Source organism: Haliotis cracherodii, unplaced genomic scaffold, assembly GCF_022045235.1.
Source record: "Haliotis cracherodii isolate W230 unplaced genomic scaffold, xgHalCrac1.p SCAF_11, whole genome shotgun sequence".
In the NCBI taxonomy this organism is placed as follows: Eukaryota; Metazoa; Mollusca; class Gastropoda; order Lepetellida; family Haliotidae; genus Haliotis; species Haliotis cracherodii.
Window position 1 is genome coordinate 7,638,769 of NW_027266266.1, and position 18,348 is coordinate 7,657,116.

The following is an 18,348-nucleotide window of genomic DNA, read 5'->3' on the forward strand; positions in this document are numbered from 1 at the left end:
TCAAATGCTACAATCACCAGTGAACAAATTCCTGTCAAATTAAATATTATAAGAGTGTTGTCTTTAAAGAAATCTATGCATATCATATGTTCTTATGGATGTTTTAGGTACAGGGTATGTAAATGCACATGATTGCATGTTCATAAATATTCAATTCTAGTGGCCACGAATAACGAATTCAATTCATGAATAGATACGGTTCGATTCACCGAATACGCGAGTGAATCGTAAAGGCCCTGGTGGCGAACAACTTCTTTATTTGCTCATTAATCACCAGGAAATGAGGCAAATGGAAGCCAAGATTTAATTTCAGAGTGCAGGAAAAACTGTTTCAAGGGTGAGGAGTTCTAAAATTTTCAGACAGGTGGCTATGCCCTCGGGTTCACCAGTTAGAATGGAGAAGGACCAGCAACTTTTAAAAGGAGCAAGCCCTGCTGGCTACATACAAATTTGTTGTTAAATCTACCCATATAATCTCGGTTATTATATGGCAGAACATGAAATTTTCATACGAGTCACAAGCAGTCACGGCACACCACTTGCATTTTCCCATCAGTATGTAATAAAATGGAATGGAATCTGCCTGTAATGAATTTGGTGTTCTGTTTTTCCTAATTCTCTTCCAGTAAATGGGTGAACGATACACCGCAGTCACCAATACTCCAGCTGTCTCACCTCCGCCCATAAATAGGCGAGTCTGGGCCAGTGGCTGCATGAATACAGATCCACATTCATAGGCATGGTGACCCCATTCAGCAAGGTCACACATTGTAACCACCTGACTCTCGGTTGTGCCGACCACCGCCATGGTCTAGTGGTAGAGTGACTGCCGGGAGAGTCGAAGGTCCGGGGTTCGATCCCGGCTGCGTTATTCCTTAAGACGTTAAAAGATGGTACTTGTTGTTACCCTGTCTGGCGCTCGGCATTAAGGGGCTAAAACAAGAACTGGTCGGCTCGGGGTCAGTATGCTGTGTCTGAGTGGAGTATTCATGTTAAACTGTGGGATGGTATCTCAGTGTGCTAGCACTATAAAACTGGCATTACTCGGGACTAATACAAGCAGCCTAACACACACACACACACTGTGCATGCACATCGTTATATAAGTGCAATAATCTTGACGCCAGTTAAACCCCATTTCACCTCATCTCAATTTTGCACTCATAAAAGTATTTAGGATTTCCCCATGAAGAGCTGGGTTAGATTTGGTCTTTAGCAACCCATGCTTGTCGTAAGAGGCGACTAACATCATTCGGTGGTCGGGCTTGCTGACTTAGTTGATGCATGTCATCACAGCCCCATTGTCCGAAGAGGTCGTAAAATATGTGAAACGTACCCCATTAACGTTCAGTTTTGTGGGAAGTGAGTGCACGTGAGTGGTTTTACTCCGCTTTTGCCACCTTTCCACACAAATCGAGCCGTGCTCACAACACCAAGAGAGTCGGTCAGTTATAAGCACCTGAATAGGATACAATGGTTTGTTAATCCTGAGGCGCAGAACATTTCTTTGATAGAAGCACGAGGCTTGAAGGTTCCAACATGTTAAATCTATGCGTACTAGTTCTGACATCAAACATCGTTGTCTTTATGATTTTGGGTGGGGAGGTGAGGTGAAATGGACGGGGTTTTTTGCTCGCCCACTAAGAAACCAGGACGAGCGCCAGGCAGGACGCGACCGGGAATCGAACCAAAGACCTCAGATATCCGGTCGTTTCTATCCTTTGACTTTAGAGGGCAGGGGTGGCCCAGCCGTCTAAGGCGCCGCGATTCGCTATGCAGAGTTGCGTCCCTTGGACACGCGAGAAATCTACCCATTCTATGATAAATAAATGTTATCAATAATCCTTTCAAAGTCAGATCTCTAACTCAGACCCTGGTATTACAAAGAGTATAACAAAATGTTCACATCACACCATTGAAAAACACCTTGTAGCATATCCAAGTGTTGAACGCTGTGGTTTTAGGATAAAGGAGGGGCAGCGGGGAAGCCTAGTGGTTAACGCGTTCGCTCGTCACACCGTGGGCCCAAGTTCAATTCCACCACATGGGTACAATGTGGGAAGCCTATTGCTGGTGTCCCCCTCCATGATATTGCAAGAATATTGCTAACAGCGGCGTAAAACCATACTCACTCATTAGGATACCCTACATTGTAACAAACGCGCTACCTGCCATTTGCAATATATATAATCCTATAAAATTGATGGATATAACGAAAATGCTTATATCGAAATAACAGAAATAGCGAACTCACTTTGTCATTTTGTTGTCCCGTGTGTCGTCTGTCAAACAATGTTTATTTTAATAACGAACTGTAAATATCTGGTCTGTTCACGTTTTAACAATTAGCCAATCAAAACATTCGTGGCCACGTGCGGCTGTTCAAAGCGGCAATAAACAATTGAAGGCAAGTGATTAACAGGATTAGGTACAAACACCTGTCCTCCTAAAATAATACACTCTTGATTAACAATAGTAATACGGTGATTTGGCTATAGCCTATAAAGTGGATATTTTCTGTATCTAAAATGCATCGGCTAGAGGCAACGTGACTTGATCCAAGATGTCTGACAGTCGAAATGCTTATAACGAACTACGGTTATAAAGAACTAAAATTAGGGGTCCCTATGAGTTCGTTATGAACGTAGTTTACTGTAGTTTAACACATCCTTGTCGCTCAAGTTTTAGATGACATTAAATGCAGGCTTCTGTTCCTCCGACTTTCTGGTTAGACTAAAGTGTTATGGTTTCGCCAACATGTTCAGGAAAATAAAAAAACGAAGGTAGAATCTGAGTTTCCAACCTATCATTAGCACATCCTGGCGCGACTAAGCGGCACAACTCTTTGCTTCGCTTTCGACGAATGGACCCCGTGCTCCCGAATGTTTAAAATACCTTCATGACCTCATACACAATACCTTAAGTTCGAAAATGTATTTGCACTAATACATTCGGCGCTTTCTGAAGTAAGCTGTAGCGATAAAAGGAAAGCTTAGTTCGGAGACATTAAACTGAATGAACCGAGTGTAAGAATTCACGGAAGGTATGCATATATTTATTACCTATTTAAACTTTCCAGCACACAGTATTCCACGGTCATACCGTACAGCGAATAGCTATACTGTCACTGGTTGACTCTGAATGCATGGCCATTCCACCAGAGTGCTTTGTCGCGCAAATCGGTGTTAGCCAGTTAATTTGTGAGCAGTGCTCTTTGTGGAGGGTTTTGCTTACTGGATAGAGGGATTAGTGGCTTAACTAACACATCACACACGCGAGGTAAGTAAAGCCTCGTATATTATATTCGAGTTTTTAATCGAGTTTTAATGTGTTGTCTTGCGATAGCCTTGACGTAGTCGTGATATTCTGAACTCTTCCTGATGAAACATATGTTTGATGAGATGCTGCGCGGTAAGTGTGGAAATCTTGACGACATTGTGGAACGGACGTGGTAATATTTCCATCATATGTAGACGCAATGTGACGCGGCGTTCAAGATTACCCCGCCGGTGTGTGTGTGTGTGTGTGTTTGTGTGTGTGTGTGTGTGTGTGTGTGTGTGTGTGTGTGTTTTAGCCCCATAATGCCGAGCGCCAGTCAGGTCCCAACAAGTACCATGTTTTAACGTATTGTTTTATGACGCGGCCGGAGGTCGAACCAGCAGACGCTCTATCCACTACACCACAGCAGACGTAGTCCCATCATTTATAGTGAGTGAGTGAGTTGGGTTAAACGCCGCTTTTAACAGTATTCCAATTATATCACGGCGTGTCAGCTTAATGTGGGAGGAAAGCCCGAAGTGATGCAGGTCTCAGACGTTTACCACATCGATGAAACCCACGAGCACGGGTATGGTGCTGACAAACATAAAAACATAATCTTGAGTGGACCGGGATTCGAACCCACATTATAGGTTTCTTGCGTTCCCAAGGGACGCAACTCTGCAAAGCGAATTGCGGCGCCTCAGACGAGTGCCCCCTAAGTCAATATGAAACTGAATAGTGTTCAAAACTCACTCACCCATATTGTCTCACCCAGTGCCTGTTGACCGACACAGGCAGAAAGTATTGCATTGAAAACTCGTTTATCCGGACGGCAGCGTTTCCACTGAAATCTTACGGATTAATAAATATCCGCATAAATGAAGAGTGTGATGATGTGTAAGAGCAATACCTTCAATAAATATATGCGCCCGGAAAGCGGGTGTACGGACTATAGGTGTCCCGACTGAGGAGGTTTCACTGTACGAGGTGTTTGGTGGCCGTAACGTCCTAATCGGAGATACTGAAGTATTGTAGCTCACCTTGTCATTGTTAAAGTGACCTTGGGTCATTGTCTTTAGCCGGTCGCCCATCTGTCTATCCACCCTTCTACCCACCTGCCCATTTGGCAATGATTTAAGAACTGTTCTTCAAAAGTACGTGCCATTTCAATATCAAACTTCCATACATGTTTCGTATGGCCATGGTCACATGAAAATAATATGGGGGCCCAGTCGTCTAAGGCGTCTGAGACCTGCATCACTTCGGGCTCCCACATTAAGCTGACACGCCGTGATATAACTGGAATACTGTTAAAATCGGCGTTAAACCCAGCTCACACACTCACTCAAAGTAATATTTTCATAAATTCAAAATGGCCGCCGATGCAGCACATGTCAGTGAATAATGCAGCCTCTGTACCGACCTCATCAGAAACCATGAAGCGTATTGCATTTTTGGGGTATTCATGAGATTCTGCTTTCAGTGATGGAAAGTTGTCATTTTGAAAACTTAAAAATGGCAGCCATAGCTGTTATCTGAAATAGGGAGTGTGAAGTCAAGTAAGTTCAGTTATGTCCACCGCGAGCTCACCGTGCTATGGACCACTAATTGAAAGGCGTTTGAGTTTACTTCAACAGCTTAGATTACTCTAACAGCTGTATTATATACCTATTATATACCTAGATTACATAAGGATAGTGTCGCGCAATCAAGTTCATTCCCTATACGTTGTTGTAGACGTAATCGCGCCTATACTGATGAAACCATCGGGCGCGACAGTTGACTTTAATGTCTTTAATCTCGTTAACTTTATATTACGCGGCGCTTTTCATTTTGATTTGATTGTTTGTTGTTTAACTCCGCACTCAGCAAAATTCCAGCTCTATGACGGAAGTAAGTAATCGAGTCTGGACGACACAATCCAGTGATTGACATCATGGGCATCGATCTACGCAGTTGAGATACGATTGTATGCATCAACCAAGTCATCGAGCCTGACCAACCGGCCCCGTTAGTCACGATCGCCTCTTACGACGAGCAAGGGTTGCTGAAGACCAATTCTAACCCGGATCTTCACGGGAGACAAGCAAGGGTTGCTGAAGACCAATTCTAACCCGGATCTTCACGGGAGACAAGCAAGGGTTGCTGAAGACCAATTCTAACCCGGATCTTCACGGGAGACAAGCAAGGGTTGCTGAAGACCAATTCTAACCCGGATCTTCACGGGAGACAAGCAAGGGTTGTTAAAGACCAATTCAAACCCGGATCTTCACGGGAGACAAGCAAGGGTTGCTGAAGACCGATTCAAACCCAGATCTTCACGGGAGACAAGCAAGGGTTGGTGAAGACCAATTCTAACCCGGATCTTCATGGGAGACAAGCAAGGGTTGCTGAAGACCAATTCAAACCCGGATCTTCATGGGAGACAGGCAAGGGTTGGTGAAGACCAATTCAAACCCGGATCTTTATGGGAGACAAGCAAGGGTTGCTGAAGACCAATTCTAACCCGGATCTTCACTTGGTGCTGACAGACCAAGGATCATAATCAGGGCCAAGCGACGGAAACTGGTATTAATTAGGAGATCACATCGAATATTCGAGAACCTTATTCTCCTGGGCAATCCCCAGAATTTAGCCCCAGAAAAACAGCATAAAAATGAATTCCAAATGGAGCCCAGAACATTGCTGATTTCAGGAGCTGAGGCAATCTAGACTTGCCAAATCATTCTAGACTTGAGTTGGATTTGGTTTAAAATTCATTCTCTCTCTAGTGTCTGGGAGAGAGACGAGGGTCAACCGCTCCCCCTTTAATTTAGGAATATGATTCACACTTGTATAACTTAAACTTACACCCAGCTGTCTTAGTAAAGCCGAGTACGTTGAATAAACAGGCACTTTATCATGGGAATGGATTTTAGATGTACGGAGCTTTAGCCAGAGAATAAGTTATCTATTTATTTACAAACCCCCTTAAAGCTAATAGCACTACAAGTCTATATTCCAACTACTTATATCACGAGACCATCAAGGTCAGGATTGCCTATATTCAGACGCCCTATTTCATCACGTATATGTCTATTTGTTTACGACTGATCGTGTATCTCACCCCATGCTTGTATATACTACTCAAAAGAAGTTAAGGAAAACCCCAAATGGAAGGCTGTGTGTTGCAATACCCTCCAGCCAGATTAACTATAGTCATATGGACAAAAAGGGTGATCTTTTGCTTCTTTTGAGTAGTATACATCAAGTGCAATGCCCTGTGAAAGCTGTCACCGACGACCAGTGTTTAGATACATCGAGTGGCGCGTTTTTGTGTCTTCAGAAATAGACACACCTGGTTTAATATTTACAGAGGACATTCTTTATTGTGTTCAATAGCAAATTGGGGTCACTGGCCGAAGATCAAACCGACCCCCGTTTGGGTAAAATAGTTTCGATGTCTGATGAATCAATGATTTCCACTTTATTACATTTAATCTCTATAGGACTGGTTAATTAATTTCTCCACGAAGTCGTGGTATTGGCTACGTGTCATCGTTCCCTCCCAGGGAGGTATTTATGGTGGTTATAATTATGATGATAGTTATTGTACTGACGCCACTCAATATATGTGATTCTGTGGTGGTAGCAGATACTCCCTCGTGCCACTGACATCAAAAACATTCCAGGACACATACGCCGCAGTTCCCAGTGCAGAGTTGCGTCCCTTAGCTATGCCAGGATCAGCTGATCGTGAGTTTGAATCCAAGATTGGTCTTGTTATGATATGTAGTCTGCCATCACCATACCGCGCTGACAAGCGTTAGCCTTTCCTCCCTACCCGTGAAGATCCGGGGTAGAATAGGTCTTCAGTAATCCATGCTTGCCGTAAAAGGTGACGATGCTTGTCGTAAAAGACGACTAACGGGATCGGGTGGTCAGGCTCGCCGACTTGGTTGATGCATGTCGTCGATCCAAATTGCATGGATCGATGCTCATGATATCAATCACTGGATTGTCTGGTCCAGACTCGATTATTTAGAGACCGCCGTCATATAGCTAGAATATTGCTGAGTGCGGCGTTAAACAACCAACCAACCAACCAACCAACCTTTCCTCCCACGATAAGCAATGGCAAAACCGAAATGCTATTAAAAACAGCGTTGTACCTAAATCACCAAGATACGTATTCCAGGACTTTATCCTCGTACGTGATCGACTCCGCGGTCTGGAGGATAGAGCGTCTGCCCGGAGAGCGGAAGGATGGTTCGAACCCTGGCCGCGTCATACCACAAGACGTTAAAAGATGGTACTTATTATTACCCGGCCTGCCGCTTGGCATTAGGAGGATGAAACAAGGACTGGCCGTTCAGTATACTGTGTCTGGGTGTGGTATCCGTGTTTAAACTGCGGCATGGTATCTCAGTGGGCAAGAAATATAAAATTTTCATTTGTCCGGACTAGTACTAACAGTCACACGCACGCACGCACGCACGCACCCGCGTTAAACCCCATTTCACCTCACTTCACCTAGTAAGTAATGAATGAATGTAGTTTTACGCCACTATCATCAATATTCCACCTGTATTGCGAAGGCCTGGATATAACGGGGCCTAGTCGAGGCAAATCATTTTAAATCAATAAAAAATAGTAAACCTAATTCACATGAGGTGCCGGTTTTACAAGAGACCCTACATGACCACGTGACTGGCCAACCGGGTCGTAGTATGTACAGGCTTAGTGGACATTACTTGGGTAGAGATTCTCATATTCGCTCTATTAGTCGAGGCAAAGCAGTGATAACCTGAGCAATTCCTACTCCCTAGTCCCGACACTCAAAGTCATCTTAGCGCTACGACTGTCAACCAATGTTAAAGTATGGAAGTTGCAATTGCCTTAGCACTAGGATCGTTAAGTTGAATGGGACGCTGTTCCACAAATGAGTCTAAGCCCTACGACTGTCGTAAGTCGATGTTAATATTTGGAAGTTACGACGTCTCAGTGCTAAGATCGTTTGGTTGAACTGGGCGCTGTTTCGCAAATCAATCTAAGGGCTATCACTGTCGTAAGTCGATGTTCATATATGGAAGTTACGACGTCTCAGTGCTAAGATCGTTTAGTTGAACTGGGCGCTGTTCCACAAATCAGTCTAAGCGCTACGACTGTCGTAAGTCGATGTTCATATATGGAAGTTACGACGTCTCAGTGCTAAGATCGTTTAGTTGGACTGGGCGCTGTTTCGCAAATCAATCTAGGGGCTAAGACTGTCGTAAGTCGATGTTAATATATGGAAGTTACGACGTCTAAGTGCTAAGATCGTTTAGTTGGACTGGGCGCTGTTTCGCAAATCAGTCTAAGCGCTACGACTGTCGTAAGTCGATGTTCATATATGGAAGTTACGACGTCTCAGTGCTAAGATCGTTTAGTTGGACTGGGCGCTGTTTCGCAAATCAATCTAAGGGCTACGACTGTCGTAAGTCTATGTTAATATATGCGAAGTTACGACGCCTCAGTGCTAAGATCGTTTAGTTGGACTGGGCGCTGTTTCGCAAATCAATCTAAGGGCTACGACTGTCGTAAGTCTATGTTAATATATGCGAAGTTACGACGCCTCAGTGCTAAGATCGTTTAGTTGGACTGGGCGCTGTTTCGCAAATCAATCTAAGCCCTACGACTGTCGTAAGTCGATGTTAATATATGGAAGTTACGACGTCTCAGTGCTAAGATCGTTTAGTTGAACTGGTCGCTGTTCCACAAATCAATCTAGGGGCTATCGCTGTCGTAAGTCGATGTTAATATGTGGAAGTTACGACGTCTCAGTGCTAAGATCGTTTAGTTGGACTGGGCGCTGCTTCACAAATCAATCTAAGGGCTATCACTGTCGTAAGTCGATGTTCATATATGGAAGTTACAACGTCTCAGTGCTAAGATCGTTTAGTTGAACTGGGCGCTGTTCTACAAATCAATCTAAGGGCTATCACTGTCGTAAGTCGATGTTAACATATGGAAGTTACAACGTCTCAGTGCTAAGATCGTTAAGTTGAACTGGGCGCTGTTTCGCAAATCAATCTAAGGGCCATCACTGTCGTAAGTCTATGTTAATATATGGAAGTTACGACGTCTTAGTGCTAAGATCGTTTAGTTAAACTGGGCGTTGTTTCGCAATTCAATCTTTGGTCTATCACTGTCGTAAATAGATGTTGATATAGGGTGTTAACGACGCCTTGGCGCTAAAATCGCTTTGTGGAACGGTGCCCTGTCCCATATTTGTTGTTGGTAAGACATTGTAAGTGATATGTACACACCAGGGGGCGCTATAATCCCAAACCCACCCTGAATTATTACATAAACACCCCGTCCACGACACGTATGTGTCTTAGCGGTCTTAGTCGTAACATAGCTACCAATAGCGAGCCTGGAACGTCGCGGAATTCCAGTGCCGTTCATGTCGTTACCGATTCATCATTTTCCTTAACGTAAATCTCAATAAATCAGATCTCCAGTTACTCTTAGGGATGTCAATCTTGGCGTGATTCGTTCTAAAGTCCGATGACCCGTGTTGTTTAAGGCCCGTGTGGTGTGGTCCGAATGACTGCAATCAATCATTACGCAAATCGATTTCTAAGGTAAACGATCGATTATGTTGACGGTGTTATAACAGTGTTATTTTCACGCGAATCACATACCCCGATGTCTACGCGAACATAAGGGCTGAATGGATTGCCATGGGATGCGGAAAAGATTCAATTTAGGTAAGATTTTCATCTTTTAAGTATTCCGAATATACCCAAGAATACATTCAATAGAAGGATGCAGAATAGGAGTGAGTGTAGTTTTACGCCGTTTTCCATATTCCAGCAACATCGCGGCGGGGTACACCAGAAATCGACTTTACTCATTGTACCCATGTAGGGAATAGAACCCGGGCTTTCGGCGTCATGAGCCGACACTATAACCACTATGCTACCCCAACGACCTGAGCCATCAAGAAACTACACAGAGTTGGGGCTTTTTTTAGACTATCATATAGCCAATCAAAACGTTTATTACACAATGCATTTCTCTCCTATGAAAGTAAAACAAAAACTTTTCCTGATGCTGATTCCATAGAGCTGGCTAGCCTTGCTTTTATATATACATGTATCTAGGTTGGTTTCGTTTTCATAAATTAAAAAAAATCCACCGTCACGTTGCGGGACCAAGGGTTTTGTACCGAGATCAGATAGTTTTGCAACTACAGCTTCAAAACCAGACATTGTTTTATATTTCACAGTATATATGAAACTTTTTTACAGATAAACACCTTGCAACGATGTAATTTTTGTAGTAGGCAGCTTACACACACACACACTCTCTCTCTCTCTCTCTGGTATTCGTCCTCTCTTGCCCCCAATGCAGTTTGTAGTGTAATGTAAGCCTATTAACGTCGATTTTGTCGTAAAATGTGTCCGTCGAATATATAGGTTACGGTGAATCGCGAATGGTGTAGTTTGTAACCATAGACACCATTACGTCACTTGACAACATCGTATTCGAAATGAACTTGACATATTTCTCGCACTGTTTATTTGTCCTTTTATTTAACGCGACACTCAATGTTCCAGCTACATAACGTTTGTCTGTAAATAATCGGGTCTGGACCAGACAACCCAGTGACTGATATTATGAGCAATGATCCACGCCGTCGGGGTACGATGATACGCTATCAACCAAGTCACTGACATTTTACCACTGGGTTCTACTAATGAAGGCATGTTGTTTTATACCCCACACTGCAATAACCCATGTTTTGACAGCAAACCAGTGGTTAACATCATGAGCACCGATACACGATGACGGGGTACGACTACACACAAACAGCCCGACCAGGTCGACATTGTTACAACCAATCCTCATTTTAGCGACAATCATGGAATACTAGGCACCTTAATCCTGTTTTCGGCACCTGTACCTCTATATGGTATCGCCGCAAGATTTGTGTTTTGCCTAACAGAATTACGGACAACGTCTAAAACGCAAGAACGCGAGAAAATGAAATGTCGCATTCTCGCGTTCTCGCGATATCTTGTTTTTGTCGTCTAATTTGACAAGTCGAGAATGCGAGATTTTACATCATGTCCAAATGTCACATTCTCGCGTTGTCGACTTTTTTCAAAGTGTGTTATGTACCTAAAACACGAGAACGCGAGATTTGGCCAAAATCTCGCGTTCTCGCACTTTTGGCATATTTCGCTTGTTTCCAAAGGTCCAGATCGCGAGAACGCGAGATCGCGAGAATGTCCTTAACTGTATTCCGTATTTACGACAGTCGTGCAGGTACCTGCAGGTGTCGACCCTGCTGCAAGCGAGGCCATGTTATTGTCTGTCTGTACACCACTCAGATTATGGTGCCACGGAGGCATCGTTGATAAAGCCGGAGAGTTACGTTGAAAATATATTATGATAGATTGGACGATCACAACTCACAGCAAAGCCCGACCCGTATACTTTTAAAGCCGTTGATCCGATGTACGGTGCATTCGACGTCAAACAAAAAGGATTTAGTCGTCTGGATTGTCGACTGACTCTCTCCGCTGGGGTTCTATCTGATTGTCAGGGGGTAAATATTTACTGTTACAAGACTGTATAATGTTAGCTACAAAGGAAGTAAATGCTGTCCCCGGCTAACGGGCTCGCTGTTTGGCCTCGGGTGAGACGGCTGTGATCCCTGAGTGGTAGACGAAGTCTTTGGAGCAACCGATCTTTGTTGTCTAAGACCCGTTGTGCTTAGAGGATTGTCTGGAATAATCTCGGGGCTTTTCTCTCAGTGGGTGAATGTCGTTGAACGCAGCAGTCAACAATATTCAAGCTTTATCACGGCCGCTTGGGAAAGTTAGAGTCTACACCACGCAAACATGTGAGCAACGATACATTCCAAAGGGGGTGTCACCACGTCATATGCAGAATCGGGCCCCTCGATCCCCATTTGCAGCCTCCGTATTCTGTGAACAGATTTCAATAATTTAAAAATAACAAAAGTGGATCAATATTGGAGGAGGTGCTTTGGACATTATAGAAACAAACTAACCAGTCTTTTTATCATTTTGTTAATTCAGCCTCCAGATAATAAGTTTTTTTATATTTTGATCAGCTACCCTTTAAAGGGTTTTTTATAGGAAAAACAATATGTAAACCAGAGCGGGGCCATACCACTTACAGAATACCCTGTGGACCAGTAGTCCAGTGTTGTTAGGTGACGCAATGCGCCGCATGTGCAGAGTTGTGTCCCTTTGGTGTGCCAGAATCCTATGATAGTCGATTCGAATCCCGGTTCTCCCCGATTATGTTTTTAAGTTTGTCAGCATCATACCCGTGGTCGTAGGTTTCACCCAAGTGGCAAACGTCCGAGACCTGCATCACTTCGGGCTTTACTCCCACACCAAGCTGACACGCCGTGATATAACTGGAATACTGTTCCAAGCGGCACAAAACTCAACTCACTCATGGAATACCCTTCCCAAAAGACTGCAACGATGTACCTTGAAAAGGACGCGAAACAAACGGTTTTGTATTGTAAGGGGTTTTAGTACAAGAGGACTAATATCCTTCTCAATCATGTGAAGACATCCTGGAGTGAGTGAGTTGGGTTTAACGCCGCTTTTAACAGTATTCCAGTTATATTACGGCGTGTCAGCTTAATGTGGGAGGAAAGCCCGAAGTGACGCAGGTCTCAGACCTTTACAACTTTGGTGAAACCCACGAGCACGGGTATGGTGCTGACAAACCTAGAAACATAATCGGGGCGAACAGGGATTCGAACCCACAATCATAGGTTTCTGGCGTGCCCAAGGGACGCAACTCTGCACAGCGAATCGGGGCGCCTTAGACGACTGGGCAACACGTGCCCCCCGAAGAAATCCTGGAACCAATTAACCTTTTTTTATACGAATGATTGCTGTTACAGTACCATCTGAAGAAATAATTATCAGTGTTAAAAGGAACACGCCACTGTATCTCCGAGAACAACTGATTAATTGTTAACACAAATTAGCACGTGGCTATAGATGGCGTGAGATGGGGAACCTGGTCTGCCCTCGTTCACAGCTCAAGAGGGATTGACGCCTGATAGCCCGGATGTAGGCGTCATTGTGGGAGGATTCCCAGTTTAACGCCGTACCACGTGACCCCAAGTAAACCAGTTCTCGACACCAGCAAAACTGCTTCGGATTAGTTCACGCTGGATACGAAGCAAGAACTATGGATGTTATTCCAGTTTTTCAGATGGGATTTTTTTAACAGTTTTGTGATTCTGTTCCAAGATTAGTGCCATAGGTGAGTTTCTACAATTTTAGACATATTATTTGTGTCACTATACCACTTCGTGAAATGATTTGAAGGTTACTACATAATATTAACAATGAGTATTGTCATCAGTATTCCTGTTAAAGATGGTATTTCTTTATAGACTGTTTATAGTCTAAATGAGACTTGATACATATCTATCTTAAACATTCCTTCGTGTTGAAACGGAATCCGACCTTGAAGGCAGCCGTTAGAATTATTAATTTCTTATTTAATCACTGCTTGATTTAATACCATTTCGCTTTACAAACCATGTGTCAAATTCCTTCGGAAATATCCAATCTGAGAAACACAGTTGTATGGTGTTAGCCAGAGAAGATTGGGTGATAGGATTGTGTCAATGTCACGCAATGTGTTAGTCACGTACAGCGGGCACACTTAAGTACAAGGAGAAGTTATGCTTTCATCGAGGATTTGTGGTAATTACAAGGTGTCAGTTTACTTCGATATAGAGCCCAGATTCTGTGGCCATTTATTTTATCAAATGGGAACGTTTTATATCCATACGTGTACGTTTGTAGAGCCCTTAAACCGACAGTGGTCTTAAGTGTTTTGTGTGTTTGTTTGTTGTTTAACGCCGCACTCAGCAATATTCCACCTATATGACGGTGGTCTGTAAATAATCGAGTCTGGACCAGACAATCCAATGATTGATATCATGAGCATCGATCCACGCAATTGGGATACGATGACATGCATCAACCAAGTCAGCGAGCCTGACCACCCGATCCCGTTAGTCGCCTCTTACGACAAGCATAGTCGCCTTTTACGGTAAGCATGGGTTGCTGAAGAATATTGCTGAGTGCGACGTTAAACAACCAACCAACCAACCATCTTGTTAACACGACTGGCCCCGTGCCCGCAGTACCTGTTTTTTGCAACAAGGTTTATTATCAATCATAATCAGAATAGATCAATATATGAAAAATGTCTTAAACAAGGTCATATGTGTCAAAGAGATAAAACTTGTGTTTTGCTTCAGTGCAAATAAAACCTTCCCGTTATGGGTTTCCCTTAAATGACAACACCAATTCGCGATAGTTTAGTCATGGTCGACTGGTTATTTTCAATGGGTTTTCGCAACTCAATATTGATCATGTAATCGTGTTGGAATAATTTTCCTATGACAATAACTTGCGTGCATGTTGACGTAAGGAAATAGCCACTTGCGATTACAATACAAACCTAACGAGGGTGTGTGATGTAAAAGCCGTCTTTACGAAACATTGCATGCTGGTTACTATTGTATGACCTAATACGGTGTTATTATCCGTATTGCTCTAAGTGAGGTGATAATATTAATACGAAGAATTATGTGTTATAATGGTTTCACGCACATTGAGGCGTTGTTGACGTAATGTAAAGTCATTTCGGGGCGAAAACCAGACATGATTACTTCAGAACTTCAGAACTTTTTATTTCTCCATAAGTCAACACTGGTACAAGAGATTGTGACATATTTTACATTTAATTTTGTCAACAAGTCGGTAATAAATTCGTAATTGTTGTTTTCGAGCATATAGTGAGTGAGTGAGTTAAAACTTAACTTCACATCAGCATAACTTCAGCCATATGGTGACGAAGAACTTATACATTGATAGTACACATTTTTAGATTGGAAAAAAACCCAACTGTCATCGATGGACAGTATAATAACTATATTCGTGTATGTATATATAGCATTTGATATAAACTCAGATATAATTTCATTTCTTTCAAATTTAATGTACAAAATAGGCATTGGAAAGAAAGCATATTTTTGCCAACATAAGTACTTATTAGATGTACAAATTTCTGTCTACTTTGAATACCTCACATCGAAGACCATAATGGAATTCGTCGGCAATAACTGGTGATTTATATAGTATACAGTCTATTATATGGTCTCTGATTAAACATGTTAATGTTTTTGGGCAGCAATCATAAGAGGGAGCCATGCCGGCCCTAGACTGGTTTACCTGTCCTAGAGCGCTTGCGCTCCTCGCCTGCAGCCGCTAGTGGGAGAAGGGCAGGGGACCAGTCGAGCTCGATCCGACCTATTTTCGACTTTGATTGACGTAAATGGCGACTAACGGGATCGGGTGGTCAGTCTCGCTGACTTGGTTGATACATGTCATCGTATCTCAATTGAAAGTAAAACATATACTTTTCCTGATGCTGATTTCATGTAGCTGGCTAGCCTTGCTGTTATATATATATATATACACGTATCTAGATTGGTTTCGTTTTCATAAAAAATATTAAAAATCCACCGACATCAGATAGTTTTGCAACTACAGCTACAAAACCAGACATTGTTTTGTATTTTAAAGTATATATGAAACTTTTTAAAAGATAAACACCTTGAAACAATGCAACTTACTCACACACACCACAAACACACCTCTCTCTCTCTCTCTCTCTCTCTCTCTCTCTCTCTCTCTCTCTCTCTCTCTCTCCTCTAAAGATAGTCATTGATTAACACCTAAGGGCTGGAAGTTCTTAAGTAACACGTGGCCTTAATACAATTTACGGAACTCTCTCTCTCTCTCTCTCTCTCTCTCTCTCTCTCTCTCTCTCTCTCTCTCTCCTCTAAAGATAGTCATTGATTAACACCAAAGGGCTGGAAGTTCTTAAGTAACACGTGGCTTTAATACAATTTACGGAACTCTCTCTCTCTCTCTCTCTCTCTCCCTCTCTCTCTCTCTCTCTCTCTCTCTCTCTCTCTCTCTCTCTCTCTCTCTCTCTCTACTTTATATCGATGTGCCTACTACATCAACTAACCGTTGTTGTAAGCGGATAAGCCATCATCAGACCCGTGTAATACTGTCATTAACAAACGATTACGATCCAGCTTAAGACAAGATTATCCCTATTAGGAAAAACCATGGCTTCTGAGCCCTGCAGCCAAAACAAACTACGAGTTTAAGCTGTGCAAGTTAACACCGGTCCTTTCGCATCAGGGGTGTGGTGAGAAGTTGTTCCCTGGGAGTGTGACATTGTGGTCGTATTGTGACATTGTGGACGTATTGTGACATCGTGGACGTATTGTGACATCGTGGACGTATTGTGACATCGTGGGCGTATTGTGACATCGTGGACGTATTGTGACATTGTGGACGTATTGTGACATCGTGAACGTATTGTAACATCGTGGACGTCACTGTTAGACTCATACCCCGGATATTCTCTTGACAATCAACACATATCTATGAGCGGCAAACCAGTGGCTATTGATTCATATCTCCCAAGAAATGATTTTACGTTCATAGGTAAAGTTGATTGTGAGACTAATACTACGAATATTCTCTTGGTAAACATATGCTTTGCTCTATAAGCGGAAATAAACGACAATTGGTTATTAAATATAATCTCGGGCCCAAGAAGTGGTTTTACGCTGACGAGTACCGTGGATTGTGGGACTTATACTACGAATATTATATTGATAACCAACACAGCACTTGTTATGACTTCATATCCCCCAAGAAATGGTTTTACGGTGATGGGTAAGGTGGATTGTGAGAATCATACCCTGTATAATCTCTTAAGAACCAACATAACTCTCTAAGCGGACAGTTGCTATTAACTGCTACGCTTTTAGAGTAAGTGATTGAGTATGGTTTTACGCCTCTTTTACCAATATTCCAGCAACATCACGGCGGGGGACACCAGAAATGGGCTCCACACATATACCCATGTGTGGAATCGAACCTGGCCCTTCGGCGTAACGCTTGAATGCTTAACCACTGGGCTTCCCAACCGTCCCCGCGACGCTTCAGACAACTGGGCTACCGTGCCCCTGTGTCGATCTTACCGTGAAACATGGACCTCTCACACAAGCAACGGTCATAGCGCTAACATCACTTTGTGAATCGGAAGGAACGGACTGTATTAATAACATCAATATAGAATATAGGGTTTTACTGAGGTAAATAATAAAACCGTATTTTCTTTCTTTTCTTCAATCCTTTAGTTTCAAACATAAACAACAATCAGTCACAACAATTTCCATGACAACAGGGACTTATTTAGAGGCCGATATTCGGCCCAAAACTTTCCTAATTCGTGCTAATATGACAATTGCTTATGTGACTTAAGTAAGGTGACTTGTGGTTTACTAACAACAGGACAAAAAAGATCAGCTCCTTGAACGCTTAATTTACAGGTGAACAATTGACTTGCCTTTGCATGTGTTTGTGACGGTGGGGCAGGATACGCTCATCTTTTCGCGAACACATTTGATAATGATTCGAAAATGGACTCTGCTTTATGCAGAAAATTCTATTGGATATGGGAAGGGTTTTGTCGCTTATTTGTAGCATTGGATTGAATGCAATGTTCCAAAACAATATTAAAATGACTCTGAAATTAGAAAAAAACACCTTTTAAAACATCCAATTTTGAACCAAGTAACATGTTTTTATCAATATGTCTGTCAATGGGTCTTTGTGGAAACCTGGTCAATTCCTTGCAACTATGTTCCAGGCCGCTAGAAATTTAAGCCAGTCACGAAAATAGGATAATCAGATTTACTGTCGCCCTACTGTTTATTCCGTAGCATGTGCTTGTGAGATAGAATTTATTCCCCACTTGATCACAAATGTACTTCACATGTCTGTCGAATATGAGAGGGCCGACCAGTGCGCGGTGAGTAATACGCTTTAATGACATATAACGAGGCTGTTGTAATTCACTCTGTCGTCACAGTCGACGTGTCATAAGCAGGTTCTCATATTTATTGCCGGTCAATAGGTTCACTCTTTGGGAGAATATTGCATTGCGTCT